Source organism: Rhinolophus sinicus, linkage group LG03 (genome assembly GCF_036562045.2).
Source record: "Rhinolophus sinicus isolate RSC01 linkage group LG03, ASM3656204v1, whole genome shotgun sequence".
NCBI classification, from domain to species: Eukaryota; Metazoa; Chordata; class Mammalia; order Chiroptera; family Rhinolophidae; genus Rhinolophus; species Rhinolophus sinicus.
In genome coordinates this window covers 24,722,567-24,747,185 of record NC_133753.1, presented here as the reverse complement: position 1 = coordinate 24,747,185, position 24,619 = coordinate 24,722,567, and the positions used below count along the sequence as shown (strand labels likewise).

Genomic DNA, 24,619 nt, shown 5'->3' with positions numbered 1-24,619 from the left:
AGGCCTCGGCAGCCCACCCAGCAGCCTCACTTACCCGCTCCTGCCGAAGCTCCGGCAACGGCCGTCCCCTTTCCGCCGCGGGCCGCCGCCTTCGGCCGCCTCCCAGACTCCAGCCGCCTGCACACACTCCCTGATTTTAAACACAAACAGGCGCCGCCGCCTCCCCGCGGCGTTCGCAGGGCTTCCACCAGCCCGCGCCTCCCGAGGCTGGGAAGTTTGCTGGTAGGGCCCGGGCGGGACGTGCGGGTTGTCACCCCTCGCTCGCCGCACAGGAGCCTCAGCGCACCCCGCGCTGGTGGAGTCCGCCTCGCGATCGCTCTCCCTCCCTCCGTGTCACCCCCGGTCCTGCGATGCAGTGTCAGGATTGCACTGCTCTGACTCATCGGTTGAGCTCACAGCTTGAAAAAAAAAAAAGAGAGAGAGAGAGAGGGCGAGAGGCAACAGCGAAGGAGGAGGACTCTCTGGCTTGCTACAAAGGATTGCACAACTCGGGGCTTGGAGCGCGGAGCCCCAGCGGCCAGCCGGCGAGCGCGGCACGGAAGCGAGCAGGAACCAGCTCTACCACTTCATCAGCACAACTGTCTCGGGTCGGCCTCTACACCAGCAGGCCCGGCGCCGCCCACTTCCTGAGACCAAATAAGGCCGGGGAACGCGTCTTTAAATCTCCTGCAGCTTGCTGGGGCTGGGGATTTCCAGCAGACCTCACCTCTACTCCGGAGTTAGTCGCCACCCTCCCCCAGCCCAGGCCGGCGCCCCCGATGGCTTTGCTGGAACCAACAGGCCACGCGGCTCGTTCCTTTCACACCAAGGTCAGGAGGAGACGGTGACGAAATGTTTGGAAACCCATCGGGCCTGCCAGGAAAGTGTGTGTGTGTGATGTTGGGGTGGACACAAGTCGCTTTCTTCCACAAAGAATTACTCTCTGGTTTTGGATACGGTAAATCATGCTCGATGCTGTCCAAGGCACTTTATTAACAGTCTCCCCAAGTTTCACTTTCGGCTCACCAGCACCCTAGTAGTGTAGAGGCTATTGAGAAACTGGCCCCAGCCCCTACAGAAGACCCACATCTCTATTACTTAGGTGATGGAAAGCTCCTGGGTTTACTTCTGGCAACTGAGGTCAGAGTTGGAGGGAGCTTTTCACTGCGTGCCCTCATTTTCCCTATCTTCTCCACCATCCTCCTGATGCCTTTTTGCCTGGCTTCTGGGAAGATGGAAAACATTTCTGCTGCTCAGGAGGTTCTTGCTAGCCCCCACATTCAATAAGGCTCCAGGGCCAAGAGAAAGTCTAGGGAAGGGAGCCCTGTTTTTCCTGGTTCCTTCCATTTTTTTGTTTTTGTTTGTTTTCCCCAAGGAGATGGGTCAGGAGATCTTCCTTTCAAGGAAAACCCATTGAAGCACACATGGTGTGGCGGGCAGCCACTCCCCCAGACCCAGTCCTGACAAGCAGGTGCCTCCCTTGCTTTTCCAGGGAGAAGGGGAAGGACAGGAGAATGTGATTCTCACAGCCCCTCAGCCTGCAGGGCAAGAGCCTCCCCCCCCCACCCCACTTCAGTGGATGACAGAGACAATACTCACATCTTATGCCTAGAAACCTAGAAAAACCCACACTTGCTCCTAAGGGACATGACCTTCCTGTCCTCTTCCACCCCTTTGCTGGCAGTAGCATCTGTGTGCATCGAGGGCACACCCCACCCAGGAGGAAAAGGGCTTATTGGTACCCTATGACAGATATGTCAAAGTAATGACAACTTAAAACAGTCTTATCTGCAAAATAAAAATAATTATGCCAGGGAACTGGACTAGATGACCTCCTGAAATGCCTTCCAGTTTAAAATCCATGATTCTATAATTTTAAAAAGTGCATGGGGAAGCCAGGGGAACCACCTCCAAAAAAAAGAGTCCGGACTCAGATTTAGCATCTGCTATGAGGGTATTGTTCCTGACAATTCTCAAAGCATATCCCCATACACATGGCTTAACAATCCTGCGTGTGAGAAGAGTTTTAACCCTCTTGTTCTATGGATAAAAACACTGAGGTTCAGAGAGGTTAAGTGACTTGCACAAGATCTGAGGGCAAGCCAATCATTTGTCACCTCTCTGCTTCTCTTCCCATCCACCCTAGAGGAAGGCAGTGAGCAACTGAGGGATTGAGGTGCTCAGGTATGTTTGGAAAACATGCTACATCATGTGTAGTAGGCCCCCAAGTAGAGGCTAGACACTCAGGACTCCTGGCTCAGGGTAAAATCTTTTTGTTTTTTCCATTTGTCTGGTTTCTTCCTTCTCACTGACACCTCATCCAAGTGAGGGAAGCAAAAGGAAAGCCACCTGGTCTCCAGTGACCACTGCTGCCAGGTTTGACCATCCTGACCTTCCACTAGGGCCCAGCCCCTAGAGCTGGCCTTGGGCCAGCCCAGAGCAAGCCCCTGAGAGCCAGTGCAGACCATTCCAGGGATGTTCCCAACCAACCAGAAAACCCAGCTGGGGAGCGCATTCCTAGAAGAGTCTGCAACCATGAAGCCAGGGCCCAGCCTCCAGGGAAAAAGTGGGAGCCACTCCAAAGGGCACTCCCCAGCCTTGTCCCGCCAGGACTTCCTCCCTGTCCCATGCTAGGCTGCTGAACCTGGCTCAGTAAGCAGCACAGGAAGTAGAGGTAGGTGGCAGGATACATGAGAAAGAGAAGTCAGCAACCTGGAGGATCCCTGCTCATCTTGGAGCAGCTCATCCCTTCACCCCAACTAAACTTCCAAATTCAGGCCATCTCAGAAAGGAAAAGAGGGAGGAAAAGGGGCTTGTGTGTACGCAAGGGAGGAGGGCTCAAGACTGTCCCAGATGGCCGCTGCCTAGCAGGAGAAGCCTACCTCCCAAAGGCAGGCAGATGAGGTTGTGCAAAGTAAACTGCAGCTCTTCTGGGAAAGCCCTGGAGGTCAGTTTTGCTGCAGATATGACAGTGCAAAATCACTGACATGTGAAGTGAAAGTTTTGGTTTTAGAAGCTCCAGTGCTTCCTCCAGACCTCGGGAACAGCCAAGAAGGGTGCCGTGTGGGGAAAGATAAAAAAGTGTTCCAAAGAGTGGGCTTTTCTCCACCATCAGCCTTCACAAACAACAGAACTGAGAGGAGTACACAGCTCCAGTTCACTGGGAGTGCATCTGCTGAGAAACACTCCAGGAAACAAAGCACCTCGGATTCCAAACCCTGGGTCCCAGTGACGGTAGAATATGGCATTAGAGAGGCCTCTTAGGACCGCATCAGCAGTCTGAAGTCTGCTCAGAATGATCCATCACTGGCTGGAGTGCTCATCACCAGTATCCATTCTGAAACAGCGCGGGGCCATTAAGAAGCTTCCAAGGGTGAATTTTGTGTTATGTGAATTATATCACAATAAAGGTGTTATTAAGAGAGAAAAAAGCTTCCAAGGATGCCAGGTTCTCGCCACCCACCCACCCACCTAACCACCTCCATTAACTTTCTGCTGCCATCTCTCACTATTTAAAAGAGGGGTTTTCTTCTCCCCCAGTCCTGCATTCCTGTCGTTTTTCCATTGTCCTTTCTCTGTCAAGACCTTCCCATTCCAGGCCAGCACACATGACGTGTTTAAGTGAATAATCAACCTTTACCTGAGCGTGGGGGAAAAATACAGTTGAGGAAATCACAAGTCAACAATGCTGGGCCTGAGTTTGGAGCCTGCTTAACAAAAGCTAACCTGCTGTGTGATCTTAGGAAGTTGACACTTACCTTCTCTGAGCCCACAACAGATGTACTGTAAAGTATCTGTTACATGAATAATAGAAGAATGCCCACCTTCTAGGGATTTGGGAGAATCACAGGACAAAATATTGCCTTATAACTATATCATGCTTTGTACATATAAGAGGTTACAATTATTTTTTCTATATTCTCTTCTCCCCAAACCAGCTTCTTCTCCCTTTCGAGAACCTAGTCCAAGGAGGGTGGGGCTAGGGGAGAAGGTGAAGGGATTAGAAAGTGCAAATTAGTAGTCACAGTATAGTCACGGGGATATGAAATACAGTATGGGGAACATAATCAATAATGTTGTAAAGATTATGTAGGGTGCCACATGGGCACTGGACTTATCAGGGGGATCACTTCATAGACCTCAGATGCCTGACCACTGCACTGTACACCTGAAGCTGAAGTAGAGTAATATCAAATGTCAACTATAATTAAATATACATGTTTTATATTATATGTACACATATACGGTCATGGGATGTGGAATAAGCATAGGGAAGATAGTCAATGATATTGTAACAGCTATACACAGTGTCAGAAGGGTAGTAGATTGAGGGGGTTATCACTTTGTGAGGGGTGTAAATGTCTAACTATTACTTTGCTTTGTACACCTGAAACTAATTTTTTTTAAAAAGAACCTAGTCCAAACAAGACGTTTGTCCTCTGTAAAGGCCTCAGGCCCACCCTATCACCCACAGGATGACCCTCTGCTGGGCTCTGCCCAGAGAAACTCCAGCATTGACTCACTGTCTCATCCCAGTGTCCCTCCAAGGCTTCTCTCCCAGTCCCTGCTCTTTGTGTCCTTTCCACTAAGTTTTCCCACAGTGCTGCCCATCCAGCCTGAATAGTGACACTCCTTTGATGGCTGTACCTTCTCTTCACCCCTTTTTACCATGTCCTTGCTGAGGGAGCAGGAGCTCAAAACCGCCCCAGCCATTAAGCTTAGCCATCGTATGCTGAGAAGTCACTGCAATGGGACTTCACCTTTGAAAACCCAGGGGACCTCCTCCTCAGTTCACATTTACTTCACCTGTTCCGGGGCAGGGTCACGCCTGCCACACCAGCCCACAGCTGTCCGCATCTCTTGGCCCTCCCGCCTACACCGCCTCTGCCTCCCTCTCTTGTAGGCCTGCACCGGGTTCTGAATGCCTTTGTCAGGCCTGAGAGGGAGCTTCTGCAGATGTCCCCAGTTGCTGTTGTCACTCTGGGAGAGATGTCTGGCTGGGTATAGGGAGAAGGACAAAACAGGTGTGGGTGCCAGGGACAGCAGGACTACAGGGCCATGAGGATAGACACCCTTTCTTCACAGAGCCATAGCTGCCAGCTTCCCAAAGGCCTCACCTCATTTCAGTCCAGTTCCATGCCCTCTGTAGAACCAGCCCTAGACAGACTCCTTCACTGGCTGTTCTCTGGAGCTTGGCTTCTTTACCTTATGGCAGTAGGTCAGGAGGAACAGGACCCCCAAGATCCAGTGTGTACCATGGGACATGCCTTAAAGCATTATTTTTAAATGAAAACAAATACTGATACATCATGGACTAGGATCTAAAATTCATATTCATGGAAGTGTACAGATTGAAAGCACAGGCTGAGACCTGAGTCCAAATCCTGGCTCATACTAGCTTGATGATCTTGAGCAAGGTACTTAATCACTTGGTTTTCTCATCTGCAAAATGGGGACAATAAGAGCTTAAAACAGTATCTGGTACATATTAAGTCTTTTATAAGTACTGGCTATCATTTTTGTCTCATCTCCTAACAGATCTTCTTGCTTCTAGTCTTGTCTTGCACACTTACCATCCACACTGCCATCAAAGTAATCACATCCCTTTTCAATAGCTCCCATCATCTGCTGCCAAAAGCTCAGACTGGTAACCAGCCCGTGAGGCACTTATACTTCCACATGATCCCACTTTGCCCCGCTTCCCAGCCACAGGCCCACACAGCCAAACAACCTGAAGTTTCCCAAGATGCCTGCTTTCTCATTCATGCTCCTCCTCCCCCCACCTTCATCCACAGGTTAAATCCATACCCTGGTCTCCCACCAGACTTGGAACTTAATGGCAACTCTTCCAGTAAGCCTTGCTTGACTCCTCCAAGAAGAAGGCCACTGGAGTGTATACTGCTGGAGCCCTGCCAGATCCCCTTTATCAGGCTGGTGCACCATCCTCCATCTGCTAAGGGCTCACAGCTGCCCCCTTCTCAAAGGGAGTCTTTGCTGGGAGAGAGCGCTGCAGCCAACGATTGACTTCAGAGTGTGAAAGGGAGGGAATCCAAAAGGACAGCTCCTTTCCCTCAAGGTGGCATCAAATCCTTGGTGGTGCATTCATGCCCCAGGGCTCCCGGTGGGATCAACTCCAGATGCAAACATCCTTCCTTGCTTAGCTTCTTCCCCAGCCCTAGCCTGCTTGCCTCACTCCCTTCCTTCTGCCAGCACTTCCTAAATCAATCCCAGGCACCCCAAACTGTCTCAGTCTCTGCTCCTAAGTATCAGAACAGCCATTGCCTCCCCTAAACTCCCATGGCATTCTCTTGTTTATCTTTCCTCCGTCCTCTACACATTGTCCTACAGCTGCTTACTGTACCATGTCCCTACAAGGATCAGAGCTCCTGAAGGGCACAGTGTGGCTCTTAGTTCTACCTTGTATCCCCAGTGCCTACACAGTGTCTGCACATGGCGGGTGCTCAGTAAATGCTTGTTAATATGCAAGAATAAAATAATACATGTGAAAATTTGAGGGAAGTCATAAAACTTAACAGATTTTTATGACTATTCTATTTCTCCCATTCTAAGGTGCACATTTCTCCCCATTTTAACATCTCTGAAATCAGGATGCATCTAACAATTGATAGCATGTCATGGTTTAATTACCAGCATTTTCTCTTTCATAGCTGTACATAAAATAATGGTGCATCTTATAATCACTGGCTTCTTAGGTTCAGTGGTGTGTGGTACGACTACTGCTACTACTACTACTACTACTGAGGCTTGATCTGCTGGGTTCTGGGGCCTGCAGGGCAAAGTCCATAGAGCTGAGAGGCCCTATTACTTGAGCTCAATAGCTGTCGTGAAATCAAACTCTCATAGAGTGACCTGCAATTTCCGAAAGGACCAGAAGGACACCTGTGTCCAGACACCTCTGGAAGCTCTCATGAAAGCAGGCCACTGTGATGTGGAACAAGTTCTGGACTGGGAATCAAGGGGAGCAAAGCTCTAAGCCTGGTTCTTCCTCTCATTTTCTGGATGACCCCACGCAGGACCTAGCAACACATTTATTGAGCAGCTACTTCCTGCTTCACGTGATGCAAGCCTGCTGGACCCACGCAACACTCTGAGAGGAAGCCATTATCCCCATGTTATAGATAAGGAAGCTGAGGTTCAAAAACATTAAAGACCTCTTCTAAGGTCATACAGATGAAACTCGACCGCTGGACTCTCTGAGTCCTTCTGTCTGCTCTATGAGAGGATACTTTCTGGGCTTGTGTCCTCCTGGTCAAGTCAAATAATGAGGGGTCACAAACTGGAGGCTCACAAGCCATCCTCACCCCCAGATGTATTTTGTTTGATCCATATCATGTGTTTTATTTTAATTAGCTTAAATTTGTTGTCAACATTTTTTTCTTTAAATCAGGAGATCTAAGCTATAAATCAGGATTTATGGCTTGTCATGAACAAAATCGGAAGACAGGCCACCTGGGAGGCAGAGCCAAGGAGCAGAGCCAGGGGAGCAGCATTGTGAGGGGAACAGCACTTTGATAGCAGTAGCGGCACGATGAGGGGACTCACACCGTCCAAGTTTCCCCAGATTCCACCCCTTCCCAGGCCACAGGTCACTGCTGTTTAATCATCTCACTTGTGTTGTTTTCTTACCCCCAGCCAGCCTCTGTCATTGAGATTTCCCATTCCCTGGGGTGACCCTTAAACCAGATGAACTCCATCCAGTGCCCTCTCCAGCCCTAACAGCATGTGACAACTCCCAGAATCTCTCTGGGCAGCCTCCCTCTAAGGAGGTGACTTTATGAACCTATTGCGGAACCACTCCGACAAGCCCCTGCCGGCGGGAGTCTACCTCCTCTTTGGCCCCCCTCACAGGGCCCCCAGTGTCTGCCCCTCCCACCCCACCCAGAGCATCAGTACTAGCCAGTCAGAGGGCTGAGGGCCAGAGTGGCTGAGGTGGGGAACCAGGCAGGCATGGAGATGAGTTAGCTCAGGTCCAGGGGTAAGGCCTCACCTGGGGAGGGATCTAGTGAGGAAGGCAGGGCTTTCTGTTTCCTGACAGGAAAGTGGTTAAGGAAATTGGTGGAAGTGGGAAGGCTCTGCAGTGACAGATGATGAGCACGGTTTGACACATGAGGAAACAAAAACAGTAAATCATGAGGAGGAAAAATGTACAGTCTCAGCAGCAATTTAAGAAATGCAAATGAGAACACCATTAAGGATCCATTATAACCTGAGTCAACGTGAAAATAAGTAATTAAACAAGAAAGTTGCTGTTGGCAGGGCCATCAAGAAATGGCTGCATATACATTGCTGTGCTCCTGTAAACTGTTCAGATCTTTCTATAATGTGATTTGGCATTGTGTTACAAGAATCTAACACTTCGGCCAGCTAATTACGGTCGGGGGACCAGATCCCATGGAAACAATCTAAAATATCTCCACAAATGAGTTTTTATAAAAGATGCCCATAGCACCTATATATAGACCCCCAAAATTGAAATCCATTCTGATTATGGCATTTCCTTCAGAACGTAATGGACTGACACATGGAAACACTCTGATGAAACCATTTGATGAATTGTTCAGTGACAAAATCAGCACAAAGAAATAACAGAGGTAAACTTATAAACTATCTAAAATTTCCACAGGAACCTGAGCAGCAATCAGGAGAGAATTCTGAACAATGTAAATTGCTAAGGTGTAATGTTTATTTTGTTAAGTTGGCCAAAATGGTTTAAATAACAATAATGATGATGACAATGACAATTATGATGATATTGATGATGTAAGGGCATTGAATAGGAATTCCTCATAATAAAAATACTCCAGCCCAGGTCCCAGGGGACAGGTAGGCCCAAGCCCCTGGCTTGATGAGACAGGAAGAAGGAAGGTAACCTGGGAGAGGAGGGGTTATGACTGTGGGCAGGGGGAGGGCCCCAGAGCTTCCCTTACCAGGAGGGTTCTGAAAGGTACCTCTCACCAAAGAAACAAAGTTATACAAATAAACCCACACCATTTAACCTCCCACGTCCTGGGTGCTAACTCTTACTGCTGCCTTTGCGCTCTCAATTTTACTAATACCTTAATTGAGCAACTTCAAGGTGACACCAGCACTCTGTGGGCTAGCCTAGGAACCCAACCACCATTTATAGCATTGTTTCTATGGAAATGTGTTTCAAGCTTCAAGAAATTGAGCTGCTGACAACCCTGGGGCACTCACGTGGTCTCTAAATTAGGGAACTGAGACAAGTAGTTATTGCTGGGTCCTGGGCTCAGGAAGACAGCTTGTTACTTAGATTCTGTGGCAGTTAATATACCACCAGCAATGATCTCAATTGGAATAGGCCGGAGGTCACTGCATAGGGTAGGGATGGGACCAGGGCTTCTAGGAACGAACACGAGATTCTAGGGAAGCACATGGATATCCTACCCCCATTTTCAAAACACACACACCAGCATGAGTGGTGTGGAAGATGTGAAAATGGCCTGCGTACTCCTCGTGAGTATCCAGGCAAGCCCTGGGCCCATGCGCTGATCCTGGCAAACCTCCAGCTACAGGGCCCTATTTCAGTCTGATTTTGGAACAACATCAACAAAAAATCCAAATCTTTGACAGTTCTGGAATTTGGCCTTAGCGGATATGTTTGACATAACCAGGGCCCCAGCAGGGCCCAGCCATCTCTCCACATGTGCTCTGCTGCAGTGGCTTCTGTTTTGCAGGCTCCAACCTGCCCGCTCCAGGCCTGCCCAGAGCTCTCCAGTTCCCACCTACCTTGGGACTCCAAACAGCACCAAGGAGTCTCCATCTCCTGCCCTGACTGGGGCTAGTCACAGAGAAGAGATATCGTGGGCCCTCCAAACATACCCTCCACATGTCAAGAAAGTTTCCCAGTGGGGCAGCCTGATGGCTCAGTTGGTTAAAGCACGCGCTCTGAACAACAGGGTTGCCGGTTCAATTCCCGCATGGGATGGTGGACTGTGCCCCCTGCAGCTAAAGATTGAAAATGGCGACTGGACTTGGAGCTGGGCTATGTCCTCCACAACTAGATTGAAGGACAATGACTTGGAGCTGATGGGCCCTGGAGAAACACACTGTTCCCCAGTATTCCCCAATTGAAAATAAAAAGCAAGTTTCCCACTGAGAAGAAAAGACTACACACACACACACACACACACACAGAGGCAAACCCGAGGTGGGAGTGGTGGGTGAGAAGGCCGTTCACTGGGAGTCCTGAGGCTCTGAGATGCCAGAGATACGAGAAAGTGGTCTGAGGAGGGTCAGCTGCTCAGCCACAAGGCCACACTTGCATTTACAAGTCCCAGCAGAGCTCATGGCAAGATGGGGAGGGCCCTGCCTGCTAAGCCAGAGGTAGACTGGATGAAGGTGGGGGATTGATGAGGCTAGCACTAAAGGGCAACTCTAAGTTTCCATATATTAATATAATAAATATATGCAACACTGGAAACACCCCAGACACTAAGTTATTAGGTCTCCACCTGGGTCAGGCAGGGCTGCAAGAGGTCAGTTTGCAAAAGCACATCCTTCCTGCTGTCTGTTTGAACTGCATCATTTGCCACCACCTGTGGCTGAGGCCTGCGGGGGGCCAGGCAGCCTCGAGGTGAGTGGGTGGCTTAGAGCCCAGCCTCTGGGCCACATGTGCTCACTGGGCTGGTTCCCTCGATACTCAGGTGGGAACAATCCTCTGGGCTCTGTGGCCACCTGGGGGTCGCCTGCACCAGGCAGAGTCCACGCTGGGAGCCCTGCAGTTTATACAGTTAGGTGGCCTGTGAAGTCAGTTACTAAAAGACCCAAGTTAGCCAATCTGAATTCTCCAGCCCCTGCAGTGCAGGTGGCTAAGACACAGCAGTTCTATCTTCCTGGTAACAGATGGGAGGCTTGGAGTTCCTCCCCTGGCCTCCTTCCCACCCAGATAGTCTTTGATATGTTAAGGTCTTTTTTTTTCTTTCTTTTTTTAAGTATATATACTATATATATTACAAAAGCAATTTCAAACACACAAATGCTCTATTCATAACCACATGACCTAAATCCAGTATTTACCTCATGCCTAATTATACTATGGCCAATGTAATCAGTTTTATGCACTCATCAAGTGTATCTGCAATTTTGCCTGCTAAAACAGAAGACATTTTCCACCAAAATTCATCAACATTTTCTCATGAATTAATATCATCTTCATATTAATTTGACAGTGTCATAATATTCACTGACTCTTAGTATCATGAATTATACTCATATAGCCATGTGGAACATTTAGGCTCTGCACAGTTTTTTTTGCTATTTTAAACAAGGTTCCTATAAATACCTTTGTGCATATAGTTCTTTTTCTCTTAGAATTATTTCCTTAGAATAAATTCCCAAGAGTAAGACTAATAGGTAAAAAGGAAATTAACATTTTCATTGTTTCAAGTTCTACACTAAAAAAATATATTATTCTGTGTGAATTCCCTGGACTGTCTATTTTCCAAACTAATTTTCCTGACTACACCTCCCAATCCTACCAGTCAAGGTCTACTCTTAAAATCCACTTTCCCAGCTCCAGGGGGCGGGGCATCTGAATGCACACCCTATGATTGAATGGTTGTTGGCAGTAGATCAATTGATTTGCTGTGGAGGGAGAAGGAAGGAGGACAGAGAGCAGTGGGTAGGAAGGTAGAGGGCTGGGATGGGTAGGAGGGGGGAGCAGGCCCTGTGGAGGTGGAAACAAAGGTAGGTCCTACATGCTATCCCCCCCAAAACAAGCCAACACCTCCCTGGACTTCAAACCCACCCTACCACCTGAGCTTCCCCTGAGCTGATCTTCCAGGGTCCAAGGACAAAGACACGCTTCAATGAGTTCCAAAAGGAGATTTCAGAAATACTATATGCTTCTAGGTTCTGGAAACATACTTTGCAAATGACATAAGCCATGCAGTCACCATTGGTCAAGGAGGCCCATGCACATGCAGGCTCAACCCTAAGGGTAGCTCAACTTTAAGACAGAACATCTTTTAAGAAAGTCCTCCTCAACAGTCTGGTGGTAAAGATGCTACGCCATAGCACCCTCTAAGTGGCATGCAGACCCTGGATAACGATTCCACATTAGGAATGCCTTTGAGTGGTCACTCCGGTTCCACTGTGATGCACCATAAAGATACCACTTGCCAGACTCCATTCACAGGCTTGTGGAATTTCCTAGCAGGAAAGGACCACATGTAGTCTAAGCCTCTCATTTTATGGAGAAACCAGGACACCAAGTGCTTGCTTTGGGGCTCCTGCTGCACCGTGCAATCATTGTCAGGAGGCTCTGTTCCTCTTCCCCCTCCACAGGAAGAGTCACAGGCTGTCCTGTCACCAGACAGAACAAGGCTTTCGTTTTAAAGAGCCCCAATCTCTGCTGTCATGGTCTGCTGACTCGTGTTCCCTAGTTCCTTCTCTGTGCAAAGCCAGCAGACGGCACCAGACATGAAAACTCAGGGGTCCTCTAAGGGCAGCTAGGATGTATCCTTCTTGAGGGGTTGGGGCCGAGAAGTTTCCACCACCTTTAAACCAGCTCCTATCGCAGATGCCTCCTCAGAGTCCTCCTCAGGTAGATGGTGACTTGAGTGCCAGATGTTACATCCCCAAAACCCCTTCCCACCCTTACCAGGGACTCCTTGGCAGGCTCGGAAAAAGAGCAAAGCCACCAAGGCAGTGGCTCCTCCAGCAAGCGCTAAGGGAAGCCATCAAGCAGGCAACCAGCTCACCTGACCCAGGCCGGGTCCTGGGCTTGCCCACTGCTCCATCACGTCCCCTCAAGCTGCCCATGGGACACCTACGATGTGCCCAGTACAGATCTAGGCCAGTGAGGAGCCAGGCACGCCAGCAGCTGATGCCAGCATTCTACAATGGGGAAGTTCAGTCCCAGAAATGCTAAGATGGAGGCTCAAGAAGGCAGCAAGGAAGCAGGTGACTTCCGGCCAGTCCTGTGAGCATCAGCCAGGAAGAAAAGGGCAGGGAGGGCATTCCAGGCAGAGCGAACAACAATACACAAGGCACAGAGGAGTGAAAGTGCATTGAGGAACAGGAGAACATGAACGGGCGCTAGGGAAGGGAGTGGCAGGACCAGAGATGGGAAGCTGGGAAGGGTCTTGTGTGCCCTTCCAAGGAACGGGAGGTTTCTCCTGCAGAACTTGAGCAGCTCTCAAAGGTTTTTAAGAGGAGTGACGTGATCAAAGCCATGTTTTAGTAAAAGAACTAACATCCTTCAAGACTTCCTTTCCACTACAATACTGCTTTTAATACGATTCCATTGCATCTGGACAAAAATGGGCAAGTGGGTATAAGTTGTGCCAGAGCCAACACTGGAGGGGAACACTCCTGCTCCGTCCCTCCTGGGGGCCAACCTGACCCCACATTGATGACCAAGCCTCAGTCTCAGGAATCACCTCCAGTCCAGCCTGCAAGAAGCCAGCCAATGACATGTCCAGCTCCGCGGAGGCAGCAGCTTCCCGCTTCCAGGCACCAAGGGAAAAAACTCTTGGAACATGAGTGGCCATCACAGCCAAGAGATCAGTAAGTTCAAAACTGCATTTTTCTCTTTCTCTCTCTCTCTCTCTCTTTCTCTCTCTCTCTCTCTCTCTCTCTCTCTCTCCCCCCCCCCCCTTTCTTTTTCTTAAGGGAAATTAACTCCTTTGTCTAAGATTATTGGAACAGAATGACCAAGATTTCAGTCATCGTGCCCTTGCTTCAGAAAGCTATAACTAGAAGATCTGAGGGCAAGAAGTAAGCCATGCTCACCTAGTCGACACCCTCTTATACGGATAGAAACCTGGGCAGGGATGCGATGAAGCCTCCACCCTGTTAGCTCTCTCTATCGGGCAGCTTATTGGGTAGAACATCTCCACTAGGTCGACATCTTCAGAACTGGAAAGGTGCCCAGTCCTGTCACCTCAGCCAGCTTGGGCACCAGGGACCTCAAATCATTCTACAAACCAAGCTTGAAGCCAAAACTCCGACCTCCCATCTGAAGAGCAAAGGAGCACCTCCAAAACATCTTCTGGCCCTGCCAGTCTTGCCCAACCCCAAAGGAAAAACAGAATTCAAGCTGTAACTGCCTGTCAGCCAGAGAGAGCCAGGCCTGGGCCACTGTCCTTACAAGGCAGCGCTGAAGTTTTCCAAGCGAAATCAAACGAGCAGGGAGGCTCCAGATGCCGGGATGACCTCTCTTTTCCACTGGAACTATTCAGGTTCCAGAGGATAAATCCAACTGCTAACGAAACGCTCAGCTCTCCAGAGCATATAAGAATCCTGAAGTTTAGCTGGAAGCTAAAGGATTCAGAAGGATGTCCAAAAAGATTAAGATCAAGATGTGGATATTTTCAGTGGCCTAAGGGGGATGCCCCATCCCCTCCTCCCATGTCCAGCACTGTCCAATTGTCCCAATCTGAGGGCTAGAATGGGGCCCAGTTTCTGTGATGGATACTTGTCTACCTGGCATGTGCCCCTGTCCCCAAGTTTCAGGCACCGGGCATTGTGAGTCCTGGTGGGTGGCAGAGTTCCTCTTGCCACTGGGGAAGCTGTAACCTCCAGAGGCTCGCTGTTCAGTATCCGCAACAGAGAGAATATGAGCATGTGACCTAAGATGGACAAGCAGATGCTCAGCCCGGACTATGTGTCTGGAATGAGTGGCACAAAAAAGCAGGGAAAGCTCAAAACTCATTCTGAAGAGGGTGACAGCATCCAGGTCAGCTGGCAGCAGTGATACCAGGGCCAGCGGCCTCATCACCTTGGCTTTGGTTCTAACCACCCAACTTCCCCTAGGTCCTCATCAATTTCTGAGCCTCGTTCTCCAACCTTCCAGGGCATTCAGGGAGCCACTAGGCGTGCTTCCATACATTACTTTTCTCCTTAATTTGGCCAGAGTCAGCTTCTGCATTTGTAGATCTAAGACCTGGACTCCCCCACCCTGTCCTTCCGCCTCCATACTTGCTCCTTGGCCCCCAAGACAACACCTATATGATCAAGTCTCTAGCGTTCCTCTGTGAAAAGAGTAACTTAAATACCCACACATCTGAGGATCACAGCCACCTAATAATCACAAATATGGACAAATGTCATAAATGCTGCCTATAACAACCTACCCTGTCCCTGGTTCTGACTAGATGCCCTGGCTTGGGGCATTAATATCAGAAATTAAAGGTATTACTGCTCCCTTGAACTCTTCCCTATCTCTCCACTAACTCAGGGAAAAGTGGACTTGGAGTTAGGAAACCTGGGTTCTAGAACTTGCACATGTCACTTCAACCCTGGGGCAGGTGACACCTGTACCGCCTATTTCACAGCGAGGTTAAATCAAATAAGAAGCCTCCATTGCAAAGCCCCAATAACCACCTAATTCCTGTGTCAATCATTCTTTTCAGTCCTCAGTGATCCACAGTTGGTCAATTTCAATTCAATTTAATAAGTACTTATGGAGACCTTCCTACGTGCCTTGTGCTATAGTAGGAGCACAAAGTCATGGTTTCTGTTTTCATAAAATTCAAAGCTCCCTCCTCCTTTGGCTTCTATGACACTAAACTCTCTTGGTTTCCCTCCTTCCTCACGGTCAGTTCCTTCTGTCTCATTTGCTGACCCCCCTTATACTGTACCCCTTAAATAGTGATCCCCTCACCTCCTATGTGCTCTCCATCGGTGATGCCATCTGCTCCCCTAGCTCTAACTCTTTCTATGTTCTGGTGATTCCCAAATGTCTGCTCCAGAATGTCTAAGAGACAGAGGGGGCTAAAGGGAGGTAATTGAGTTTGTTTGGAACGTGTCTTGAAGCTGTAGCTGCACAGTAAGTAATCACCTTTACTTAAATGATATATTTATTTGGGGTAGCCTGGTTAGAGTTCATGGAGGGGCAACAACCTCCATTGCCATCTCTTGGGGATCGTCTGCCCTAGACCTGTATGTCTAACTGCCCACAAGACATCTCTCTTGGATGTTCCATAGGCATCTCCAACACAGCATGTCTGAAATTAGACTCATTGTCTCTCCCCGAAATCTGCTGCTCCTCCTATGTCTCAAGTAGAAAATTGAGCAAACACTTTCACTTCTCCCTTGCTCAACTGGTCCTCGAGTCCTGTCAACCCAGCTCCCTTAACACCTTCCTAACCCAGCTTCTCCCTCTCCCACTACTCCATCTTGCCCCAATGACCGCAACAACTTCGCCAGTCTCTTTACTGCCCATCTTCCTCCATCTCCAGTCAATTCTCCACATCACAGCTGAATGATGATTTTTCAAAAAAATTAAAAAATTAAATTCTCTCTCTCTCTCTCCATCTCCCCCCCACACACACACACACCATCAATCCTCAGTGGCTCCCCACTCCCCACTAAGAGGTAAGGTCTAAACCTCTTGGCTGGCACATGGCCTGGCCCCTGCCTGCCCCTCTCAGCAGCAGTGCTCCGTCACACCCCACTGCTTGCAGTTCCTGGAACCGACCATGTTGTCACACCTCCACGCCAGGCCTTGCCTGAGCTGCTCCCTGTGCCTAGAATGCCCTGACTTCCTTTGCCACCTGGTGGATGCCTACACGCCTACTCATTTCTCAGGATTTAGCTCACACATCAGCTCCTCCAGAAAGCTTCCCATTCATTAGTTCCACAGCATTCACTAAGCACAGGTATCATGCAAAGCACTGGGGCCATCGTAGACCTTTCCTAATATTCCTCCATCCTCTAGTCTGGCAGAAGCGACCAGTCTGTCCTCTGAGCCCAGCAGACCCCTGAATACATTCACAGTGACATCCATGGCACTAACTGCTCTTGACTTTTGTGCATGTCTGCCTCCCTCACAGACCATGGGCACCTTGAAGGAAGAGGCTTTCTTTTCTTTGTCTCCCCAGTACCTACCCCAGAGCTAAGCACACAGTAGGGATTCAATAAATGCATGTAGGATGAATGAGTGAAAGAATGAAGAATGTGAGGGAAAGCACCCTGTAAACCATGATGGACAGGGTTACCACTGCTACTACTATGGCCAGTTTCTTTTTCTCCATAACAGGGGAGGTCAGATCCTAAAGGCTAACTGGGTAGTTCAGCAAAACCTCCTTGGAGATGGCAGAAGAAATCCTGAACCTTTACCACCTCTAGTGCAAGTGGGAATGGGGGTCGGGGAGTGGCTGTTAGCTCCTAATTTTTCCCACAGCACATGCTATTGGGAGGCCACAGAAAAGTGGTCACAGATTCATACAGAAGAGTCCTTGCAGACCTCTTACAAAAGCCTGCAACAGGGAGCCTGGAAAGAGGAGAGGAGAACGGACAGAGAGGGCTAGGGCCTTAGAGCAGAGAAAAATGTCTGCTACATATGGGCACTGCCCTCTCCCAGCCCCACACCAATGACAGGTCACTCTAAGTATAAGCCCTTCAACCACAATCCAGGGTGATACAACTACAGTTTAAAACCCACTCCATGGATCTCCTCTCCATGACACCCTGATCACCTGTTCTACAAGTCTTTCTTAGTTAACCTCATATGGTTATTTCCTAGCTTATAACCAACCCTGCCATCTACTCAGGGGCAAGCATGGACTAAAAGCCCTGAGCCTGCTGCCTCAGGGATATCAGAGGACAAACATCTCAGCATGGTGAGTGAGACTAGTATTTAAACATACACATAGTTCATACTGCATAGCCCCCAAATTCAAGCCAACCACTTCATCTGGTGTTCAACCTTAGAAATTGCAACTTCCTTCTCCACAACTGGAGGAACAGGCTAAGATGAATTTACGTATCAAGAGCCAGTATGTCTGCCGCCTACCTGGTGCCCTCTTAAGGGACGCTCAAGGTTAATCTTGATTATATTCTTATTTTTCACCTTACACATTGACTTTAGAACCTGGCGCCTGGAAAATGCAACTCCACCAAATTCCATTCTCCTAGGTGACAGATTCACCCTGAGTCCGTTTCTCCTTCTGGGTACAGCCTATCTCAGAAGCTGGACTGCCAGCCTCCTGGGGGGAAAAAGCAGATGGGACCCCACTTTGCACCCCCCATTGTGCCACACGTAGTGTTGACAGCATTGCAGCTGTTCCGTAAATACCCAGTGAGAGGAGCTGGCCCTGAGTTAACTGGCTGTTCAAAGGGTACCAAGTCTGTATTCCTGGGCCTTCTCGTGGTTCCCTCATGGGACAACTGGGATCTTAGGAACTGGGAGGGTTCCTCCTTTTCCTCAGTGTTGCCCAACCCATGTTCAGCGCTTAGAAAACACTAAGTAATCTTATTGGCCAACTGAGGCTGGTTAGGAGGTTTTAGGGACTCCATATAGGTTGATAGCAATTAAGATCAACTAAGATTGCAATGAGATAATACAATGGTAAGAAGACTGTTAAAACAGCACCCCACTCTCTTCTTAAAGACCTCCACCCTGTTTTTGTTTTTTTTTAAGTTTCCTCTTTTTAAATCTTTGTGTGCTGCCTTAAGGAAACTGAAGAGATGGAATCCTTGGTTTACAGACAGACATGCTCGAAGTGCGGAGTATGGTGACTAAGATGATTGATGCAGGATGGCAAATGGAAATGGAATGTGGGGTTTGTGCCCGAATCTTCCATTCAACAGCTGTGTGTCCTTAGAGAAGTCACTTATCCTCTTTGAACCTTAGTTAAAAATGACAGAGTTACCACGGGATTACATTCTTAACCTCAGGACTCTCTGAGATGGTTTTACTGCAGTTCGTATAAACAGGGGCTGGATGAAAACAGTCCCAAAGGTTGTATTCAGTTCTAAAAGTTGATTATTTGGTGAAATAGCAGATTCTACAAAAGATTGGTTTGTTAAATGCAGTTTATGCATAACTTTTCGCAGTTTTCTATGCAAACTCCAGCTTCACCTGTATACATTCATCAAGAATTTTCAATTAAAAATGAATTCAGCGTATTAACTGCAATGTTATATGTAGTAGCAAAAGACTGGAAACCACCCAAATGCTCTTCAGCAGGAGACTAGTTAAATAAATTATGGCATTTTCATATAGTGGAGAACAATTTAGCCATTGGAAAAAATGAGGCAGCTCTATATGCATTGATACAAAACAATCTCCAAGACACATTACGTGAAAAACACAGAATGCAGAACCCAGTGTACAGTATGCCAGAATTTGTTTATATATTCATATTTTCTTCTATCTGCAGAGGTTACACCTGGCAGCATAGCTGAAAAAAATGACAAACTGTAGTTGCCTAAGACAGAGACATTGAAGGATATGGGAACCATTACAAGATGGGAAATTTATTTTTTCAAAGTTTTATGTTATCAAATTTATCAATATTTTTTCATGGCTTCTGCCTGGCATCTTTCTTAAGATGGCCTTCCTTCCCTCAAGGTTAAAAGAGATATTCATTTTTCTAATTCTATTGCATTTACACATATGTGTATATGTATGGTAATCTCTTGTTTATGTTGAAATTATTTTTGAGACTTACCTTACACTGTATAACTTATCATTTTTGCATTTTGAAATATATGTATGTATTACCTTTTTGAATAGAAAACTGGCATTGGGGAGGAGAGGGGAGAATCTACCAGATTTTATTTTTAAAGAATCTGGCTTATAGGGTGCACTTTATGGTATGTAAATTATACTCAATTTAAAAAGGGAGAATTTCGTTTATATGGCAAAGTTGAGATTAACAGCATAAGAACTGGGTGGAGACAACAGAATGCACCTAGTCAAGTCCAATGTTAGGGTTTAGCTAGGACCACCCTAAGACTCAGTTTTATAATTTGACCTAGTTTTATAGGTTCAATACTTGTTTGGGCAAAACAAACCTGCAGCCAACCAGGAAGCATCTCTTTGCCTTCCTCACAAGTCTTGCCTGAGAGTTGGCCTGTCTCCTTCCATCAGTCTGGTTTCCTTGGGAGGCCAGGCCAACCCAGGCAATGAATGCTCCTCCCCAAGAGCTGGTGCTTAGGCATAGGACACTGCGGGGCAGGTCTATTGGTCCCAAATCAGGACAAGGACAAGCCAGTGCAGAAGCTGTCTGGCACCAGGGGGAAGAGGTGCTGGAAATGGAGCAGAACATGAGGTGCAAAGCCAGGAGGTGCCAAAGAAACATTAACCGGCAGAAGGAGGCAGCACTGGTTGTTCAGAATAAACATTGGGAACCGCGCTCCTTGGTGCTTGGCTTGGCTCTGTGTGCCTACGCACAAGCGGACAATATTGTCATTTGTATGATTATCATCATGGTTTACTGGGATTTGCTATGAGTGGAGCACCAGGCCCTGGGACACAAAGACATAAAACAGGGACTTCCAGTTTAGTTGAAAAGCAATCATACTGATCCACCCAAAGGCACATTTAAGAAGCGGAATAAAAGGTGTGATCAGAGCCATGGCCCAAAGAGAAGCTAAAAATCCTTGGACTGGGTTTTACGGTTTTTCTCAGATTGCAGCCCCAGTAGATGTTATTAGAATCTCCGGGGGAAGCCCACAAGGTGGGACAGGGGAATTCTTGAGGAGAGCATGAACAGAAGAACTGGAAGGGGAGCACGACTGAGCCACGTGGAAGAGAGGAAAGAGGAGGCATTCTAGCCTTCCAGGGAGGCATGGGAGGTAGGAATGCTGCCACCAGCAGTTTGGACAAACACACAGAGTGGGTCACTGGGTCAGAGTGGAGGTTCAGGCAGGAGAGCAGCTAAGGCCAGACCCCTGTGTAGAAGGCCCTGACTGCTAGCCTAGAAGTTTGATCCTTACCACGTAGACAGTGGGGAGCCATTGAAGGTTGCTGAGCAGGAGGGTGACCCTTGCAAACAGGCATTTTAAGTGAGATTACAGAGGAACCCTTTATTCCAGGCTTATTCAAAGCTCTGTGTGTATTTCAAGTGGTACTTGAGACATAAAGTCGTAAAGCAGTGCCCTGTGTCATGCAGACGAGGAAAAAAAGGTTTAAGGATCTCACAAAGAGATGCTTCAGTGAGAAAGAGCAATGAAAGGGGACACGTTTTAAAGAAGGAAACAAACTTGCAGAACAGAACTGCTAGGCCTCTGGAAAAGCACAGCATTTCCTTCAGAGTCTGGAATGCCCTCTTTTGGCTGGGCGTGTTCTGCCTCCTTTTTTGGAGGTTAGTCATGATGTCAAAACGCGGGATTGTGGTGTAGAGAGTGAGGCAGCTGGGAGGAGGCTGGCTGATGAACCGAAATATAAATATCGGACCTGGAGAGCATAAAAAGCCTCCATTCTAAAACCACCCTCTTGCAGGAGAATTCTCCATCTGCCTCTCTCAGGGGCACTTTGGGGGGTTTTGCCAGTCACTGAGCTCCCGAATTACCTCCAATAGTTTTTCCCCTTAAAACAATAACATGATTTTTTAAATCTGTTAAGTTTTGATTCAGAGCTTTTTCAATATTGTTCCTAACTGTGCACAGCGAGGCAGCAGGCAGGGCTGCTGGAGGGTGCAGGGAGGGCGTGAACTGGGCAGCAACTTCAGGCCATAAACTGGCATTTAGGTAAGGTGGGAGAGGAAGTCAGGATTACGTTTCCGGCCTTAAACTGGGCTGTGAACAACCAACTGCAGGACAAGCTGATACAGAGGCAAAGCCAAGCAAGCCAGGGGCCGGGCCTGAGTTATGCACCAAACACAGCCAGGTTGAACTGAAAATATGGGCAGACGACAGCTCCAGGTGGCTCCACAAATCCAGGGAGTCTGCTTCCTTCTTTCTCTGGCCTTTGCAAGGAATCCCTCTCCTCCGCTCTCCTGCCCCCACTCCTGAAGGGCCTTTGGTTACTTTTAGTGTCTGCAGGTTCCATATAAACACAAAGGATTCCAAAGACAAAGCTGTCTTTCCTTTGGGGTCAGAAGGAACTGCTCCCATCCCCCGACCCTCAAGCCCAGCGCTGGGCCCCAGTAGACCTTATTAAGGCAGCCCAGGTCAGGTAAGGCAGCTAACCAGGATCTTGACAGTCAAATCCAGTAAAAACCCAGAACAAGGGGTTGTGCAACCCATGGGAACTCCTATCGTGGTGGTGTTTTTGCTTTAAACCTCATTCCCCTGTGGCAACTGTGTCCATACATACCAGAATTTCCAGAAAGGTTCTAATTACACATGTTTTCCCTCTGGAAGCACAAAGGTGTCTGCCAGGGATTGTGCCCTAATGTTTTGGATTGACAAAAGGTCAGTGTGCTCATGACATACAGCTGGCACGAGGCTGCAAAACAGCATTTTCCTTCCAAATGAAACTCAGTTACTTGGTTGAGGAGGATAGGCACAGGGGAACTCCAGTGTGCCAGGACCATTGGTACCTGACACTCTGAGAGGCTGGCCAAACACTGCAGTGGGGTGGTGCCACCGAGCGCACAGTACACTCATACTGTACCCTCAGCAGGGCTGGGTGCTGCCCTGTGAGAGTCTTCCGCCCATAGCAGGGAGAGACTGGGTTGAGATTTGAGACGTGAGAAGAATGGCTCTGCATGCAGCATGTATATGCTTTTTGACTGTTTTAAATCCCTCTATTACAGTTAGCTACCCTGAAGCCCTCAAGGAGAACCTGTTGCCTTCTTCCCACACTTGCAGGCTGGCAGCTCAGTGGGTTGCGAGGACCCCACGTTGGCCTGTACAGCAGGTCTTGGTCAGGAAGTGGTTCTGGAGGCTCCGCTGGTGAAAATGTACATTAGTCACTCCTCTGCCTCCCCCACCCCCACCCCAGACACCATCACAGACACACACAGTCTCAAAGCCCAAGCACTTTTCCCTTTGCCCAGAACACAATAAAGGAATTAGGACCCACCTACAAAGTTTCTGCAGCTGACACTTCAAGGCTCAAAGTCTAGCTTGCCAGCCAGCTCAGTCACACATGTCTGATGTGTCCTCTTTGCAGCCAGGCCCCAATCAAGCCACTGTGCAATTCTGATAATTCAAACTGCTTTCCCGTTTAGGGAGACCGATAGCCATCTCGCATCTCCTTTTCCTGCTGACGTCATCCCACATTTTCTACAGACACAAATAAGGGTACAGCCCCTGGGATAGTTTCAGGCTGCCTAGGGTGGGAGTGGAGGGATCCTGCCCTCCAAGGTCCTAGGTTAAGGAAAAGGCAAAGAAATAAATCACCTAGCTAAGGTTAAAGGCCAAAGAGAACTTGACTGCAACTCAAGCCCAGATCTGTCCTGGACATTTGCAATGCAAATGTGCGTTTTGTTCCCTGCTACAGAAGTCTTGCACAATAGCCTGTGTATAAACATCCACGCCAACAATGCCTGACTGTGCAATCGCACTGTAATTACAGGCCGGCAGGAAGCTGCTGCTAGGAACCACACCATTCAACCTCTAGCCTTCCCGTGTCGGAGTCTCCACCGCACCGACTTAACATTCCTGCACACATCAACGTGTCCCCGCAGCTGCCCGGCTGCTGTTGGTACAGTTGCAGTCTCCCAGCCCGGGGGCCACCTGCCCGGCCCGCCACTTTGCAGGGTTGTCATAAACTCAGCTGTCCTTTAAAAAAATCCTGCGCCACGAGGCTACCAAGAGCAGTGGGAATCACCATCCAAGTTCCCCAGCACATTCCTGCAGCACCAGCAGTTTCAGAAAACAGAAAAGAGCGATATGCCACGGACTCCATTGGAAGCAGGTTTCGGAGTTTTATATAGAAAACACTATCATATGTACGTGGGTGTGCTGACAGTTCTTATGGCTAAATTGCAAAGTGTTAGGCCTCAGTTATTACTGTCAGGTTTGGGACATGGTATAGGAGGAGAAAGGGTGGAGAGTTACAAGGGATTTGTTTGAAGGGGGTTTGAGGGCAATTCTGGTTTTGCTTTCTGGAAATACCGAGGGTTGTTTTCCCAAACTTCCGAGTTGCTGCTCTGCTCTTCGTCACTGGAGGGCCGAGGAAAGAAAAGTGGGGGGAAAGTTCCTGTAACTTCCTTCCTGCGACCTCACTGGGGGCTGCGAAGAGGAAGAGCACGCTTCCTTTGGAAGCACCAGGAGGGGTTGGGGACCGGGTGCCCCGCCTGATGGGCTGGGGGCGCGGGGCGGAGGACTAGCCCCGGAGGATTAGCCGCGGGAAGCCCCTTCCCTGCACCCCTCCTCTCGCTAACCGAGTCTGGAGCCGCCTGCAGCCCGGGCTGTTTTAAGTCCGGCAGCAAATGAGCGACGACCGGGGCGCAGCCCGGGCCTTGGAACCCGGCCCCCGAGCTCCCTCCCTGCAGCGGCCGCCGCACCCCCGTGCCCAGAGCGGCCCGTCCGCCACATCCCCGCCCGCGCGGCTAAGCCCCGGTCCGGACTGTTTCTGAGTCCCAAGGCGGCTCCCTGGCGGCGGAAGGGGCTCCGAACCCGCGGCTCACCTGCGCGCTGGATCCCGCGGCAGCTCTGAGGGGTGCAGGGCGCGGACGATCACGGTCGGCAGACTCAAACTTTGCTGCTGTCGGGACGGCGCAGTCGTCACTTCCTCGTGGAGCCGGCGGCGCGGCCCGGGCTCTGACCCAGCAGCTCGCGCGGTGGCGCGCCGGGCCCTGCAGCCGCCTGCACACAAGCCTAGGGCCCCCGGCGCCCTCTTCCCGGCTCTACGCGTTGGGCTGCAGGGAGAAGCGGCGGCCGTCCGCGGAGCTTGCACCTTTCTAGAGAAGGCTTGCTCCAGCCGCCTCGTTTCCGAGCGGTAGAAGTGCGGTCCAAGCTTGTTGTCTGGCTG

General features: G+C 49.1%; 1 protein-coding gene across 3 annotated transcripts in view; it reads right to left on the bottom strand.

The window, feature by feature from the left end:
• Positions 1 to 24,413, bottom strand: part of MIDEAS (mitotic deacetylase associated SANT domain protein) — a 62,005-nt gene extending 37,592 nt beyond the window's left edge. For 2 of the 3 annotated variants that reach the window (XM_019733442.2, XM_074327229.1), the window contains exon 1: positions 24,276 to 24,413. The gene's annotated coding sequence lies outside the window, so the exon portion shown is untranslated. Of the gene's footprint in view, positions 1 to 34; positions 385 to 24,275 lie in introns of those variants that run through there. The other variant, XM_019733441.2, reaches the window with a different exon arrangement.
• Between the last annotated feature and the right edge of the window lie 206 nt (positions 24,414 to 24,619).